Source organism: Heptranchias perlo, chromosome 24 (genome assembly GCF_035084215.1).
Source record: "Heptranchias perlo isolate sHepPer1 chromosome 24, sHepPer1.hap1, whole genome shotgun sequence".
Classification (NCBI taxonomy): domain Eukaryota; kingdom Metazoa; phylum Chordata; class Chondrichthyes; order Hexanchiformes; family Hexanchidae; genus Heptranchias; species Heptranchias perlo.
The window spans coordinates 14413123-14428818 of NC_090348.1; the positions used below are offsets into that span (position 1 = coordinate 14413123).

The 15696-nt window shown below is 41.0% G+C and overlaps 1 protein-coding gene across 3 annotated transcripts in view; it reads right to left on the minus strand.

The window, feature by feature from the left end:
* LOC137341578 (potassium voltage-gated channel subfamily A member 1-like) overlaps positions 1-15696 on the minus strand; it is a 71262-nt gene that overhangs the window by 18803 nt on the left and 36763 nt on the right. For 2 of the 3 annotated variants that reach the window (XM_068004794.1, XM_068004793.1), the window contains 2 exons: positions 1393-1520; positions 697-772 (listed from right to left, as the gene is read on the minus strand). The gene's annotated coding sequence lies outside the window, so the exon portion shown is untranslated. The remainder of the gene's footprint in view (positions 1-696; positions 773-1392; positions 1521-15696) is intronic. The other variant, XM_068004796.1, reaches the window with a different exon arrangement.

Sequence of the window (15696 nt, forward strand, 5' to 3'; positions counted from 1 at the left end):
CGAACCTTCTACCATTGGAAACAGTTTCTCCTTATTTACTCTATCAAAACCTTTCATGATTTGGAACACCTCTATCAAATCTCCCTTAACTTTCTCTATTCTAAGGAGAACAACCCCAGCTTCTCCAGTCTCTCCACATAACTGAAGTTCCTCATTCCTGATACCATTCTAGTAAATCCAATTACTCTTCAATAATATTTCAGTACAATATTTGCATTTTATGAAGCTTGCAATAAAAAGGTTTGTTAAATATATTGATTAATTAGTTTTAATTTTTAACTGTTGGATTTAATTGAATTTCTATCCTTTGGTGAATGTCGTTAACTATTAATAACAGTTTTAGAAAATATATTCTGATATCTAAAACCTGATTTAACAAAGAATGAAAATATTACCAGGGCAGCTTAAGCCTTTCTTAAAATGTGCCGTTTTATTTTTCGGATGCAGTCAGTCCAGGTGCCTCTTTTTGTTATAGAACAGATTATTTACATGTCTTCGGGCACACAAACAAGGGATTTCAAACTGTGCTTGCAGTTAGTGGGTGATTCTACTGCTAATCACATCTTGCTAAAGTTTGTGCTAAATTTAAATATCGCATCAACAATTGCAATGTGACTATAATATATAGAGGATGAGTAATTTCCCAGTAATGCAGCAACAGAAATGGACCAAAACTATTCAAAAAAAAAAGCTTACCTTCCACCATTTACAATTATATCTGAACCTCTCAGTTATGTAGATACTTCAATGTAACGCTGTGCAACCCATGGTCCTACAAGAAAAGATCCACAATAATAACGTAATTGAAATTTTTGTCACCAAAAATTAATGACTGATGTTTAGAAGACTCCCTCCCCAAAAAGTACAAAATTGGATTCTTGTAAGTTTACATACAATGCAACAGGTACTGGAATGCTCACACACTGCAGTGGCTTTTAGTTACCATTAGGATGTCGGCAGAACATATTGAAATTGCTCTTCATTCAGTAACATTATTTGATCCATTCATCCTCTACAGACGCAGAAGGTTCGAGTCTGTCACATTGCAGACATCACACTGCAGATGTCACTGCACACACCACACTTTATTGCAGATGCAAAATTACCATTTTTACAAAAGAGAAAGAAAACCGGTAATTTCCTGCTGGTTTTTCAGCTTTTGGGGATAAACCACACATTTACAAACAGCTGCCAATGATCACCCTCTAACTGATCTCAGAATGTACCTAAGAGGAATTACTTCCCTAATTACCTTCAAGGCGTGCTATTTACTGCAACTGGATGTTGTAGCCTTAAAGGGACATGCCGCCAACTTAGCAGCAGAATAATACACCGTGTGTTACATGGGTACAATGTTCCTGTCTTTATAAAACAATACGTCCTCTGACTTACCTTGAGTAATGCCACGGGAGATCATCTCGTGTTAATTAAATAAATGTAGGCCTTCATTATAATATTGAGCTGCCAAAAATAATGATGTAACAAGGGAGAATTTTGTTCACTGTTGTGCCATCTGCATTCTGGTATAAAATACAAACACAAATCACTGACAATAAAATCATTATTGGCATCTACAGTGTTTGTGTCTGTTAATAATACAAAATATTTTGTTGCTACTTGAATACATTATTTTATCTCTTTATTTATAAACATGAATGCTGCAATATATTAGCATTTGTAGTGTTCATTTTTCAGGAGCCAAGTATATATACAAAGAAATATCTGAGATCAGACTAAAAAGCATCAGAAAAGGGGTCTTTATAACATTGATGAGTTTTAGGACAGGTAAAGGGGGTAATTTTAGGAGTTTGATCTGTAGAGAGGCAGTTGTCCATGATCTTCCATCCTTTGGGTGGTCCTCCTGAATTCCTGATGTGTGTTCCCAATAGGTGAAGGCAGAAGTGTGAATTTCTAAAATGACCCCTTGTAAGTTAACTTTAAGTAATGCTAATGTCTAATAAGTTAATTCAAGTTAACTTAAATATCAAAATAAACTATCAGGCTAATTAAGAACTTATTGTCTTTTTTATCAATGCATGAAGACACTAGGGTCGATTTTCATCCAGTTTTTGAGTGGGAGTAGGACAGTAATGCAAGTAATGCTGTTCCCTTTCTCCCCCTCGCTTCCAATTACCTCCCCCTCCCACTTTAAGTCTCCACTTCTGCTTTGGCTCCACAGAGGAGCCGCCGGATTCTCCCCCTCCAAATCATTGATAAAGATGGTAAAGAGCTTCAACACACTCCCTTCCTTGTGATCTCTACTGCCAAGGACAAGAGCAGCAATGTCGTGGGAGTGCCAATACATACAAGTTTGCCTCCAGGTCACACGTCATCCTGACTTAGATATACAGCATCGATCCTACATTGTCGCTGGGTCAATATCCTGGAATTCCCTACATAACATCATTGTGTGGGCACCATAATCACAAAGACTGTAACAGTCCAAGGAGAAGGCCCACCACCATCTTCTCAGGGCAACTAGTGATGGACAATAAATGTGGCCTTTCTAGCATGGTCCACATCCTGAGAACAAAGGAAAACAAGCAACGGTCCTAACACGGATCCCTGCCGGACTCCACCAGTGACTGGATACCATACAGAACTGCTTCCATTAATTACTATCCTAATTGCTGATGCTCTTTACAAGTAATCATACAGCACATCTTGAACAAAGCCTTCAAACAACTTAACCTACAACTCAAGTCAAACTAACTGACCTATAATTCCCAGGTTATGATTTACTGCCCTTATTAAATGTAGGCTCTCCATGGGCCTCACTCAAGTGCATCGGAACAATCCCAAACCTCTATGAACTGTTAAATATGTGAGCTCAAGTCCTGGAGTGGAGATGGAATGTACATTCTCCTGACACAGAGGTGAGAGTTCGACCAAGGGAGACATTAATATATAATATATAACCTGCCATCTTATATTAGTGTACAGTCAGCAGATGTCACTGGTGTGTTTGGTATTATTAGTACAACAGCAATGCAGTTGTAGCAATAACTAATTTAGAACTTTTTATCAAATTACTTTGAGTGAAGCTCCTAATGGCTGTTAATCATCAATGTAAGAGTAAAATAATAGTAAATACCTTCTAATATTTTCATGTTTAATTGAGTGCATGTGTTGAATATCTAACATGAAGGCACTAACAAACTGTGAAGCAAGAAGTTTATTTTAATCAGACTGGTTATAAAGATAGAGTCAGACTTAGGACTGTAGTGTTGTTGACTCAATGACTGAGGATCTTCTATGCCTTAAATCCACATCCTGAGAATGGATAATAATTCTTTTTTCTTTTAAACAATTCATTGTTTGTGAAACACTTTGAAACTTCCTGAGGATGTGATAAGATGCTGTATAAATGTATATAAATATATAGTTCTTTCTTTCTTCTAATTTCAATTGTCCACTATAATTGTTCATAAACAAGAATGAGATGCAATGTTGAAAGATGAGTGATGACACTGCAATCATTCACCAAAACATATCTGAACATCAGAATCTGGCCAAAACTAAGGGTGAGTTCAGTGATCCCGCACCCCAAGCGAGGAGCTGAAGACAAAGGGAGCATGGATGGGAGAATCAGGGCTACAATTTTGGGCCCTATCTCCTACCTGCAATCCTCTAACGCAAGGCTTCCCACTGGGAATGTGGGATCGCTGAGTTTACCCTTTAATATTAAGAAAAATCAAGAAATTTTCGTTATAGGAATAGATTGACAGCCATAGCAACCGCAGCAGTGAAACTGTGGCCGTTCTTCCCACTATCAGATACTTTTGGTGTTGCAGAGTGATAAAGGGCTTTCAACACGTTGTCAGCAATCAAACTGACTTTCTGCACCATAGTAGAAAAGCAGCGAGCTCTGATAGCACAAATGAAATATTAATTATACGGTAGACACCAGCAAGTGTTCCGCTGTGAATTCAGTTGCCGATTAACCACTTGAAGAACACCACAAATATCCGACCTGCTGACATTAGTGTAAGTCGACACAAACAGGTCAAGGGCAGCAGGTGATTCCATTTCAGTGAGGATAAGATAACACCGATCACTTTCATCCAAATAATGAAATATAGTTAATACCAGGGCAGCTTTTATTAATCAGTTTTCCTTTGTTAAATCAAATATTCATTTCAATAGCACAAGTGCATAGTCTCAACCACCTTAGTGATAATGAGGCTATGTTCCTTAATCCATATAATGTACAATAATTAGCAGTAATAATCTATATATGTGAAACAGCTGGATATGTGTATGGTTGCATAGTCACACATGATTGATGTTTTAAATGTAACTCACCATAATAACAAATAAATAATATTTAGTATTTCTGGATGACATTACACAGGCCTGGAGATTCCTCAGTGCATTACATGGGCAAAGTCATGTGCCCGCTATGAGCTTGCACATGGAATAAATGTAATATAAAGACGAATTACAATACTGAGGGCCTGATATTAGTGGAGTCTCCAAATATTAATGATGGTATTGTCAGCATCTCCATATTAGTTCTATTCTACTCATAGTGTCAAGTAACAAACTCACTATCACTCACCACCATTAACAGTTGTAAACAATTTTACAACACCAAGTTATAGTCCAACAAATTTATTTTAAATTCCACAAGCTTTCGGAGGCTTCCTCCTTCCTCAGGTGAACGGTGTGGAAATGAAATTTTTGAATCCTTCGCATTTGAAAATCACAGAACAATGCCTGGTGATTACTGCCCGTTGCCAAGGCAATCACAGTGAGCAGACAGAAAGGTGTCACCTAAAAGGCCACCGAATATACAAACCCCCCAAAAAAAAGAGAGAGAGAGAAGGAAGACAGTCAATGACCCGTTATATTAAAAACAGATAACATTTGTTCGCTGGTGGGGTTACGTGTAGTGTGACATGAACCCAAGATCCCGGTTGAGGCCGTCCTCATGGGTGCGGAACTTGGCTATCAATTTCTGCCAGATCATCGACACAGATACCACCATCACACGAGAGGACACCACCCACCAGGTGCACGGTTCATACTCCTGTGACTCGGCCAACGTTGTCTACCTCATACGTTGCAGGAAAGGATGCCCCAGAGCATGGTACATTGGCGAGACCATGCAGACGCTGCGACAACGGATGAACGGACACCGCGCAACAATCGCCAAACAGGAGGGTTCTCTCCCTGTCGGGGAACACTTCAGCAGTCATGGACATTCAGCCACCGACCTTCGGGTAAGCATACTCCAAGGCGGCCTTTGAGACACACGACAACGCAAAATCGTCGAGCAGAAATTGATAGCCAAGTTCCGCACCCATGAGGACGGCCTCAACCGGGATCTTGGGTTCATGTCACACTACACGTAACCCCACCAGCGAACAAATGTTATCTGTTTTTAATATAACGGTTCATTGACTGTCTTCCTTCTCTCTCTCTCTTTTTTTTTGGGGGTTTGTATATTCGGTGGCCTTTTAGGTGACACCTTTCTGTCTGCTCACTGTGATTGCCTTGGCAACGGGCAGTAATCACCAGGCATTGTTCTGTGATTTTCAAATGCGAAGGATTCGAAAATTTCATTTCCACACCGTTCACCTGAGGAAGGAGGAAGCCTCCGAAAGCTTGTGGAATTTAAAATAAATTTGTTGGACATCAGCAGGGCTAAGGAAGTGAAATATCAATAACAACTGCAACTGATTGTGATACAGGGATGGAGGAGTTTGTACAGGTAGGGTGGGATGTGTGGGGGAATTATAAATGAGGAAGAGGATTTTGAATTGAATGTATTGGGGATACACCGAGGTTGATGTCAGGGCTGATGGGCAAGTATGACTCAGTGAAGGACTGGATGTGAAATTTTGCATGAGTTGGAATTTATATAGGGAGGAATTTGGGAAGCTGGTGAGGAAGACGCTGGAGAAGTTAAGTGTGAGGCACGAACACATGGTGGAAATGAAGAGAGAAGGCAGATGATTGCATTCATAACTAATATCACACAGCATGATTTCAATTGATTTAGCGATCTTTTTGGCTCTTTCATCAAAGTACTTCAGTAGTAGAAGAAGGAACTTGCATTTATATTGCCCTTTTCACATCCTCAGCACATCCAAGTGCTTCACAGCCAATTAAGAACTTTTGAAATGTAGTCACTGTTGAAATATAGATAAACACGGCAGCCAAAAACAGCAATGAGATCAAAGACCAAATAATCTGTTTTTTGGTGGTGTTGGTTGAGGGATAAATGTTTGACAGGGCACCAGGAGTACTCCCCTATTCTTCTGGATTGTTGATATTATGCTGAGTGAAACTCAGGCATTTCATCATACTGGAGAGGGAAAAATCACAGGGAGAGTTATTCCAGGTCATCTTTCTATATCTGGCAGTGAGCCAGTCTGAGAATGGTGTTGGTAGGGGCCTGTGAGTAAATAACTCTGTTAGTCACGGATGCTTGTGGCACAAAGAGCCCAAAGCGGGTAGAGGAAGAAATGCTTGGGAAAGAATGGAGTTTCACCCTCAAAAAGAATAACAAAATGGAGATTGATTGCATATAATGTGCAATATTTCTTTAACTTTTGTCTATTTCCTAAACCCAATGAAGAATGATCTTTTAAATTAGTTTTCTTTCATTTAAGCTGTCAGGATAATAATACACAAGCATCAGTCTCCTCTGTTGTGCCCATGCCAAACTTATCAATTTAGTGGCATTGCATAATTTATGCAAAAATAAATAGATACAAATTATTCTCCTTATGCCATTAAAAGTTAAATTCACCAATCTTGTACTCCCAGCGGGGAGACACACTCTCTTTGAAGAACTAGGTCGACAAACAATACCACCGATTCTCCAACTCATGCTCCCTTTAAGTGTGGCTCAGCAGTGGAAGCATGGGATCAGTGACTTTATCCTTAAATGGCAAATGTTTAAAATAAACTTGTTGGTCTCTTGAAAAACATTGCAAAAATTATAATATTTCACATGTCTAACAATTTGGAAATCATGAAATGATATGTTCAAAATATGGCTTTTGTATTTTGATGGGAAATTAATGCAAAGTAAAAGCAGATTGCTGGCATTGATCAGTACAAGGAAAACTCTTAGTTATAATATCCTCATTACTGTCAGAACATTTAAAAACATATCCATGGTCAATTGCTTTCACTGAACTAGTGGCTAGAAGCAGAGCACAGATGTTTCCAACTTATTGCATTTTCCTCCATGCTAAGAATGTTGATTTAGCCAGAACCGATATTTATAAATAGCTTAGGAATGACATGCTTTATTTGTAATGGCTGCACTTTCACAATTACGCAATAGAATCCAGTGATTGAGGTATACTCCAGATGAGAAGTTTATTGAAAATAGTAAAGTAATTTTCTTGTTATGGGCACCCTGGGCAAAGCCACATTATTGCTATTCACTGTGCTTCAGGAAATGAAGATGAAACTTTATAATGTCTGGTGAATGAAGCAAGTTTAAAATCATAGTTTTAACACCCTGTAATTGGATAATCATTATCCCATCACAGTGCACAAATGGTGCCACATGACCGTCACACCTAGACAATATTAGAGCATGACCTCCAAAACTAATAATGCTCTATTCATGTTGGAAAATATTCTATAAAAAATAGAAATTGGAATTCAAAATGCAGACTATTGATAAAATCATCTCAATGTACTTAATATCTAGACAGCCGATAAAACTTTATGATCCAGAATAAACCTTAATTGTTGATGTGTTATACGTGTCTATTAATTTATCTGTCTGTCGGTCTGTCTATCTAGTGTTAATATAATAAAAACAGCACATATTCATGCACTCACTGTCCATCATATCACATATTCTGTGTCACACATAATTAAACGCAAACTTAATCTTGGCAAATTTGTAATCAAGAGTATGATGGCCTAGTCGTTATGGTACTGGCACAGTGGCCATGAGTTGAATCCCACCATAGCATGTTGTGGAAATTTAATTCATAAAATCTAGTAATGTGTAGATTGGCTGTGGAAAAATGACCATGAGTGATGGTGGATTGTTTTAAAAACCCAACTGGATCATTAATGTACTTCAGGGACATAATACCCCTCCCTGGTCTGGCCTACATATGACTCTAGTCCCATGGATGGCTACATGGATGACTCTTAATTTGCTCAGGGTAATAAATTCCACCTTGTCAGTGTCATCCATATCTCAAAAGCAAAAAAAAATTCATGCAGCTCATACAAATTTATTCCAAAGACCTTTTTTTTTTAGAAAGGGGAAAAGCCAATCATTTGGAATGAACAGAGACACTCCCAGACCAACAGAAATACTTTTATTAATACAGGAGCCAGAATGTCTGTAGATTCTGGCTTAAAAAATAACTTTAGCGACTGCAATTAGAAAAAGAAAGGCAGATATTTATCCTGGATTTTGACCTGCAGCCTCAAGGGCAATTACGCTCTGATTCACGTCACCCTGTGCAGATCCCTCACCAAATCATTAACCTTCATTGTCCAGAGGCTCTGTTTACTTAACAATAACTGGACTTTGTGAGCTTAAAGCGACACAGCCTGGTCTAAGCAGCAGAATAATACACTGCACTTTTTATGGGACAAGGCTCCTGTCCTTATAAAGCAGTGAATCATCCGACTCACCGTGATCAACAGGAAATCAGTTAGTAGTTATATACTGCAAATACTTCTAATGGATGCTTCCTGTCCATCGCACTGCTCTTTTGTCACACTTGACACATTCTAGGCAAATTTTCATACATAGCTAATTGGCTCATATGCAAATTTACTTTGGAAATTTTGAAACAGAGAAGACAGCTGCAGTTGCTGTAAAGACTTTTTTTAAAACTTAACACAAATTCATTCATTTAATCTTCATCAGCCAGACCAAGAGCCACAGAGAAATCAAACCAACCACCAACATATCAGGTGATGAACCTCCACAGTACATACAACTTTAAAAATCCCAAATAAAACTTGAATACTCAGCAGCTTTCTATGCAACAACCCTAGGATCTCTGCTCCATTCCCCACCTGACCATCATTTCTTACCAGACAATGCCCCACACCTGGTGTTATCGCTTCTTCTCCCAATCCTGGCCTCCTTCACCATTCCAATTCCCACTTCCATATTTCTGGCCTACTTCCCTCACTAGCAGCCACCCTTCTTTGTTTGGCTACCCCAGTGCCACTTTCCCTTTCAGTTCCAGTAGCAAAGTCCATTGCAACAACATGGAGCTCCAGCATAGCAGCCCTTCCATGTTTTCCTGCCGTCATCACCCCCCTCCTCAAAAAACCCATCCTTGACCCCTTTGTCCTTGCAAACTACCACCCCTCCTCCAACCTCCCCTTCCTCTCCAAAGTGCTTCCTGCAACTCCATGTTTGAACCCTTCCAAATAGTTTTCTGCCTCTGCCACATTTCTGAAATGGTCCTTATCAAAGTCACAAATGACATCTGATGTGACCGTGACCATGGTAAACTATCCCTTCTCATCCTTCTCAACCTGTCTGCAGCCTTTGACATGGTTGACCATACCATCCTCCTCCAATGCCTCTCCTCCATCATCCAGCTGGCACTCGCTTGTTTCCATTCTTATCTATCCAGTCGTAACCAGAGAATCACTTGCAATGGCTTCTCTTCAGCTCTGGCACCGTAATCTCTGGAGTCCCCCAAGGATCTCTCCTTCACCCCCTCCTATTTAGGAACATAGGAACAGGGGTAGGCCATTCAGCCCCTCAAGCCTGCTCCGCCATTTGATAAGATCATGGCTGATCTGTGATCTAACTCCATATACCTGCCTTTGGCCCATATCCCTAAATACCTTTGGTTGCCAAAAAGTTATCTACCTCAGATTTAAATTTAGCAATTGAGCTAGCATCAATTGCCGTTTGCGGAAGAGAGTTCCAAACTTCTACCACCCTTTGTGTGTAGAAATGTTTTCTAATCTCACTCCTGAAAGGTCTGGCTCTAATTTTTAGACTGTGCCCCCACTCCTAGAATCCCCAACCAGCGGAAATAGTATTTCACTATCCACCCTATCTGTTCCCCTTAATATCTTATAAACTTCGATCAGATCACCCCTTAACCTTCTAAACTCTAGAGAATACAACCCCAATTTGTGTAATCTCTCCTCGTAACTTAACCCTTGAAGTCTGGGTATCATTCTAGTAAACCTACGCTGCACTCCCTCCAAGGCCAATATGTCCTTCCGAAGGTGCGGTGCCCAGAACTGCTCACAGTACTCCAGGTGCGGTCTAACCAGGGTTTTGTATAGCTGCAGCATAACTTCTGCCCCCTTGTACTCTAGTCCTCTAGATATAAAGGCCAACATTCCATTAGCCTTATTGATTATTTTTTGCACCTGTTCCTGACACTTCAATGATCTATGTACCTGAACCCTTAAGTCCCTTTGGACATCCACTGTTTTTAACTTTTTACCATTTAGAAAGTACCCTGTTCTATCCTTTTTTGATCCAAAGTGGATGACCTCACACTTGCCTACATTGAATTCCATTTGCCACAGTTTTGCCCATTCACCTAATCTATCAATATCGCTTTGTAATTTTATGTTTTCATCTACACTGCTTACAATGTAGATGAAAACACTGCTTACAATGTAGTGCTATCAAGCGGCACTTACTCACCAATAACCTGCTCACCGATGCTCAGTTTGGGTTCCGCCAGGACCACTCGGCTCCAGACCTCATTACAGCCTTGGTCCAAACATGGACAAAAGAGCTGAATTCCAGAGGTGAGGTGAGAGTGACTGCCCTTGACATCAAGGCAGCATTTGACCGAGTGTGGCACCAAGGAGCCCTAGTAAAATTGAAGTCAATGGGAATCAGGGGGAAAACTCTCCAGTGGCTGGAGTCATACCTAGCACAAAGGAAGATGGTAGTGGTTGTTGGAGGCCAAGCATCTCAGCCCCAGGGCATTGCTGCAGGAGTTCCTCAGGGCAGTGTCCTAGGCCCAACCATCTTCAGCTGCTTCATCAATGACCTTCCCTCCATCATAAGGTCAGAAATGGGGATGTTCGCTGATGACTGCACAGTGTTCAGTTCCATTCACATCCCCTCAGATAATGAAGCAGTCCGAGCCCGCATGCAGCAAGACCTGGACAACATCCAGGCTTGGGCTCATAAGTGGCAAGTAACATTCGCGCCAGATAAGTGCCAGGCAATGACCATCTCCAACAAGAGAGAGTCTAACCACCTCCCCTTGACATTCAACGGCATTACCATCGCCGAATCCCCCACCATCAACATCCTGGGGGTCACCATTGACCAGAAACTTAACTGGACCAGCCATATAAATACTGTGGCTACGAGAGCAGGTCAGTGGCTGGGTATTCTGTGGCAAGTGACTCACCTCCTGACTCCCCAAAGCCTTTCCACCATCTACAAGGCACAAGTCAGGAGTGTGATGGAATACTCTCCACTTGCCTGGATGAGTGCAGCTCCAACAACACTCAAGAAGCTCGACACCATCCAAGATAAAGCAGCCCGCTTGATTGGCACCCCATCCACCACCCTAAACATTCACTCCCTTCACCACCGGCGCACTGTGGCTGCAGTGTGTACCATCCACAGGATGCACTGCAGCAACTCGCCAAGGCTTCTTCGACAGCACCTCCCAAACCCGCGACCTCTACCACCTAGAAGGACAAGAGCAGGAGGCGCATGGGAACAACACCACCTGCACGTTCCCCTGCAAGTCACACACCATCCCGACTTGGAAATATATCGCCGTTCCTTCATTGTTGCTGGGTCAAAATCCTGGAACTCCCTTCCTAACAGCACTGTGGGAGAACTGTCACCACACGGACTGCAGCGGTTCAAGAAGGCGGCTCACCACCACCTTCTCGAGGGCAATTAGGGATGGGCAATAAATGCTGGCCTCGCCAGCGACGCCCACATCCCGTGAACGAATAAAAAAAAAATGCCACCAATCTTTGTCATCGGCAAACTTAGATATGAGACTTTCTATGCCTTAATCTAAATCGTTAATAAATATTGTGAATAATTGAGGCCGCAAGACAGATCCTCGGGGGACTCCACTAGTCACATCCTGCCAATGTGAGTACCTACCCATTATCCCTACTTTCTGTCACCTTTCGCTCAGCCAACTTCCTAACCAAGTCCGTACTTTTCCCTCGATTCCATGTGCTTCTCTCTTAGCTAACAGTCTCATATGCGGGACTTTATCAAATGCCTTCTGGAAGTCCATATAAATAACACCCATTGACATTCCCCTGTCCACTACTTTAGTCACCTCTTCAAAAAATTCAATCAGGTTCGGCGAGCACGACCTACCTTTCACAAATCCATGCTGGCTCTCTCTGATTAACTGCAAATTTTTGAGGTGTTCAGTCACCCTATCCTTAATTATAGACTCCAGCATTTTCCCCACAACAGATGTTAGGCTAACTGGTCTATAATTCTCTGGTTTCCTTCTCTATCCTTTCTTAAAAAGTGGAGTGACATGTGCAATTTTCCAATCTAGAGGGATGGTTCCTGAATCTAAAGAACTTTGAAAGATTATAGTTCGGGCATCTGCAATGTGTTCACCTACTTCCTTTAAAACCCTGGGATGGAAACCATCTGGTCCTGGGGATTTTTCACTTTTTAGTGCTATTATTTTCCTCATTACTGTTGTTTTACTTATGTTAATTTTATTAAGTCCATGTCCCCAATTCAATATTAGTTTTCTTGGGATTTCCGGCACGCTATCCTCTTTTTCTACTGTAAATACTGACGCAAAGTAATTATTCAACATGTCCACCATTTCCCCATTGTCAATGACAATATCCCCACTTTCAGTTTTTAAGGGGCCAACACTGCTCCTGACCACCTGCTTTTTCCTAATATAACTATAAAAGTTCTTTGTATTGGTTTTGATATCCCTTGCAAGTTTCTTTTCATACTCACTTTTTGTAGCTCTTACTATCTGTTTTGTGACCCTTTGTTGATCTTTCATCTACATGCTATCCCTCAGTGACATCATCCGAAAACACCATCAGATTCCACATGTATCCTGAAGAAACCCAGCTGTATCTTACCACCACCTCACTCGACCCTTTCACTGTCAGTGATTCATCACACTGTTTGTCCGACATCCAGTCCTGGATGACCAGAAATTTCCTCCAACTGAATATTGGAAAGACTGAAGCCATTTTCTTCGATCCTCACCACAAACTCCATTCCCCAGCCACTGATTCCATCCCTCTCCCTGGCCACTGTCTAAGGCTGAACCAGGCCGTTCGCAACCTTGGCATCCTATTTGACCCTGAGATGAGCTTCCAACCACATATCCGCTCCATCACCAAGATCGCCTATTTCCGCCTCCGTAACATCACCTGTCTCCGTCCCAGTCTCAGCTCATGCTGAAACCCTCATCCATGTCTTTGTTACCTCTAGACTTGACTATTCCAATGCTCTACTGGCAGTTTCCACCTTCCATAAACTTGAGCTCATCCAAAACCCTGCTGCCCGTATCCAAACTCGTACCAAGTCCTGTTCGCCCATCACCCCTGTGCTCGCTGACCTACATTGGCTCCCGGTTCGGCAATGCCTCGATTTTAAAATTCTCATCTTTGTTTTCAAATCCCTCTATGGCTTTGCCCCTCCCTATCTCTGTAACCTCCTCCAGCCCTACAACCCGCCACGATCTCTGCACTCTTACAATTCTTGCCTCTTGCGCATCCCCGATTTTAATCGCTCCACCATTGGTGGCCGCGCCTTCAATTGCCTAGGGCTTAAGCTTTGGAATTTCCTCCGTAAACCTCTCCATCTCTCTACCTCTCTCTCCTCCTTTAAGACACTCCTTAAAACCTACCTGTTTGACCAAGCTTTTGGTCACCTTATGTGGCTCGGTGTCAAATTTTGTTTGATAACGCTGCTGTGAAGGACGTTTTACTACGTTAAAGGTGCTATATAAATGCAAGTTGTTGTTTGAGTTGTTGTTAAGTATGTCTCTTTCTCATTGAGCCAACTCCCACTCCTGGCCCAACATGCTCTTCACCAGCTGCCATTCCCACACTTGCCTGCCTCTGTACCACTCTCCTTCTCAACAGTATCAAATCAGTCACATCCATAAAACCAAATACACTACAGCAAGCAAACAACAAACACAAGTAAATTATAACAGAGAATACCCACGCAGCCAACACAAGACCAAAATGAGACATAATCATAAAATAAAATGACAAAGACCAAACAACCAAAATAGAACAGTACTAAATTTCCTTCTTTAATGGTATACAACACTATCTTGTCAGCACAATAATATAGGCCTCAATATTAACAACCCCCCCGCCTCACCCCCACCTACGACGGGCGGCAGATGGTCGGGGGGGGGGTTAAAAATGAAAAAAGCGGGGAACCAACCCGCTGCGCCTGTTGTCGTATCGAAGAGTCTGAATGTCCCGCCATTTGACATATTTAAATTGGGCTCCCACAGTGCAATAAAAAACAGTTAAGATTATCTGAATTTGTTTCTTTTATATAAATGTCAAAAATAAGGTAAAACTGAATTCTTCAATTGTTTTAAGGTAACTTTGAAAGCTAAAATGGTACACACTACCTGATCTCCTGCAATTACAGTAAGGGAGCCAAACACTAATATAACTAAAGAAAAAAGACACAGTGGGGGTGATTTTAAACCCCAAGAACGGGTGGGTTGGGGACGGGTGGGAGTTGAAAATAGTTGTTTTTTTGGGATCGCAAATAGTTTTTTTTTGGGTCGCAACCGCAAAATTTTCAGACTTGGCATTCCCAGTGGGAAGCCTGTACTTTTACACGCCGACATTAAACCCGGAAATAAAGCCCCCAACTCACCTGTTCTTGGGGTTTAATTTCACTCCCAGTGAGTTGGAAAGTACTGAGAGCAAGAACAACTCAGAGCAGATCTTTATATTTTGTTATGTATTCTAAATGGTTACAGCAACTGTGTTTCCTTTATTTAAGTTTATACTTAGAATTCAAAAATGACCATTGTTTATATAAACAGTAGCAAGTTCTGGAAGGAAGTATCATTACTCAAGTTTGGAGGGAAATTGTAAATAAAAGTCCTGATTTAAACATGTTTATTTAATTTGGTAATGCTAAGTACAGTTGCAGATATATGTGGTTAAAAAAGGAAAGATCCAAATTAGTTGAATTTTTTTAACTTTATGGGGGTAGAGTTCCCGCTTTGGGCGCATCGGGAAATTGCGCCCAAAATGCGCTTGAAATTGCACACGTTAGATTACAGTTCAAGTTCCTGTTAAAATTCATTTGTACAATCACAAACATAAAATCTTCCATGAACCAGCCCAATCGGGCAACGTAATAGAGCATAATCATTTCTTTTTTAATTCTTTCCATTAGCAAGTAACCCTTGATGTATTTAAGAGTGCAGATTTATTAATACAGCTGAAAATGGGTTTATCACCAAAAAATAGCATTTTTAATAAAATTGTCCAGTCCTCCACTTGTGAGTAACCTGATTGAAAATCACTGAAAATGACTTAAAAAACAATGCTGAACCATTTACTAGTTTCATTGGTGTACACTAGTCAATTTCTTAGTAAATTAAATATTTTCTGATTTGAAAAAACTTTTAAAACGTGCCTACTAGCGCCTGTGTGCCCAGGAAAATGAACACAATTTGAAGAGTTTCCTGAACCAACGCAATCGGCAGAAACTCACCATTATGACCTGGGGGCGTGGTC